The following is a 2645-nucleotide window of genomic DNA, read 5'->3' as shown; positions in this document are numbered from 1 at the left end:
CTTGCTTTCACTCTCCTACTCCTCTATCCCTCTCTGCTCTCTCTCTCTCTCTCTCTCTCTCTCTCTCCTCTCCTCTCTCTCTCTCTCCTCTCTCTCCTCTCTCTCTCTCTCTCTCTCTCTCCTCTCTGCCCCTGCCCCTAGCCTCTCCCCCTCTCCCTCTATCCCTTGTTATTCTCCCTGTCTGTCTAAGCAGTATTGATGGATGGCAGCTTTCATGGCCCTTCATCCTTGTTGAGGTAGTGGAGAGATACACTCACAGATTATACAACATGTCAGCCATGTTTCCCCGGTAATACAGGGCATTCCGGTACGCCCTCTCCGCCTCTGCCATCTTGCCCTGGTTCTTCAGGACGTTTCCCAAGTTGCCCCATGCTAACAAAGAGAGAAAGGTGTCTGTCAAGTGTATRCAGGTATTGTGTAATGGAAAGATCTTGAGTTTTGCATTTATGAGGAAAGATTACAAATTATTTATGACATATACTTTATTCTTTATGGGCCAGTTTGTCAGCCATAGAATAAGCCTAGTCCTGGACCTAGAATAATATAGAACTGAAAAAWDWWTTAATCTACATGAGAGTGATGTAATKCTCAGGCCTAACTTTATCACAGTGGGACTAAAGTACCAARCCAAAGGCTCATATTCCAGAATGTGTTGGTTAGTCAACAGTCTCCTCCACACTACCTTTAGCGGGGTTAACACTGATCCCAGACTTGTAGAGCATCTCCTCGTTGCTCCAGTCCCTGTTCCTCAGCACCGTCTTGATGCCGTACAGCAGCACCAGGCCCGCGCACAGACCCAGCAGCACGACCCTGGGGCCCCTGGTTCTCAGCCTGACGTACARGGCCCGGATCCCCACCGTCACCAGCAGACAGAAGCCCATGCTGGGTATGTACARCAGCCGCTCGGCCACCACAAAGCCCACATAGAAGAAGAGGTTTGTGGCCGGGAGGAAGGGCAGCGAGAGTAGGCCCAGGGAGAAGACCACCACGTTCTCCGTGGAGGGGAGGGTGGCAAGGGAGGGGAGGGAGGGGTGGGTGGTCCRAGGGGAACATTGGTAGGTTTTGGTGAACCCATTCCCGTTGAGGGTGGTTTTCCCATTGGTCTTTGGAGAGCCCTGCTCTGAGTTTATGTTGTGGTTGTTGTGGTTGCCGTCTGGAGGATGGTAGCTGTGCCCATTGGTGAGGGCCTTCCCGTTCGCCAAGTGAGCTTTCCCATTGGTCTCCTTGGCCTTGGAGTCGGGGCTGCTACTGCTACGGAGGCCATACCAGGCCAGGAGAGTAAATCCAGCATAGAAGGCCACGGTGTGAAGGTTCCTCCAATCAGAAAAGGTCTTGATTAGCGGTAGAGCGTCCATGGACCAATCGAAGCTGAGCTGGACAGGGCATAGGAGGAGCCAGGCGTTGGYGGCGGGCAGGTAGAGGAAGSTCAGTGTTCGCGTGAGAAGGTGTGGCGAGTCGGCCGCCGGGTTGTCTGAGTTGGAGAAGTTGGGGGGCTTGTTACCCATCCAGTAGAGACGAGCAGCCAGGAGAAGCACGCCCCAGGAGACCAACACACTCAGACTCAGCAGTACAGTGGTGTTCCTCTTCTGTAGGAGAGAGAAAACATTATAGGAATGTTATGGGWACTACCCYKGGACTTCTGTGAAACGTTCAGGGAACTTTTAGAAAACTTTAGCATTCTGAAAACGTTCCTGCTCGCATTCTGGGAATGCATTGGTAACTAGAAATAGTTTGTTGSCTGATACTAAGTCACATCTATTAGACTAAGTAGTAGATATTTTCTTTAACACAGAAGCATTTGGTTTTGGTTTATTTGGTGTGTATTCATATACATCAGTGCGAAATTTAGAATTCACGGGGAATTTCTAGAATAGAACTGTTTAGAAATGAGGAATGAAATGGAAGGAATGTTTTTGCAAAAGCTGCCCAGGGCTCAAGTCGTGTTCATGCGCAATTGACACAGCCAAGCACTCTGTGTATTATTGGCAAGTCCTCTGAAAAAAAGTATCTACAACGGCCAGAAATAATATGGCTCTGTTGCTACACAAACACAGAAAGCATTTTTTGAGAAATTAAGCATTGATAGCACTGAGAGACTAAATGGGGGATATTAACACTTCACATTCATCAGAAAACATACTTGTGGGAATCTTTATCAAATGACCCTCCATGTTGCTGTCGACCTCTATTCATATGTTTCAGTTTGATTTAATAGAATAATGCCYTAAAGGACAAGGATTCTTCTCATTTGACGGTGGGATGAGAAATACTGGTAGGCTAGGCCAATTCCAGGTGAACATATGCTATTACTCCCCAATAAAGTAGCTGTGAAACTCAATGTAAATGTATGCTAAGCTCATACCTACATTAATTACAGTTAGGCCTATGTACATTAAAATATACATTTAAATTAATTCCCTTTAATTTAACCAGGCGTTTCCTGGTTAAATCAAGGTTAAATAAAAATTGACCTCTAAAATGTTGGAGCACTGGTGCCAGTGGAGTTTTTAAACAGTTTCCTTTGCCCCAATAAAGACATGTCAAATAAACAGAGCACCTACTATACATGACCAATAGACCAGGACACTGGACCCTTCTACCAACTGCATACGATGACATCACGGCTACACTGTGTTTCTCTCATT

The 2645-nt window shown here is 46.8% G+C and overlaps 1 pseudogene; it reads right to left on the bottom strand.

Moving 5' to 3' along the window:
* LOC112079123 (protein O-mannosyl-transferase TMTC2-like) overlaps positions 1–1589 on the bottom strand; it is a 30302-nt pseudogene extending 28713 nt beyond the window's left edge.
* Positions 1590–2645: the final 1056 nt, after the last annotated feature.

Source organism: Salvelinus sp. IW2-2015, unplaced genomic scaffold (genome assembly GCF_002910315.2).
Source record: "Salvelinus sp. IW2-2015 unplaced genomic scaffold, ASM291031v2 Un_scaffold6965, whole genome shotgun sequence".
Lineage (NCBI taxonomy): Eukaryota > Metazoa > Chordata > Actinopteri > Salmoniformes > Salmonidae > Salvelinus > Salvelinus sp. IW2-2015.
Note: the sequence above shows the minus strand (reverse complement) of the source record. Positions and strands in the feature narration are given on the sequence as shown.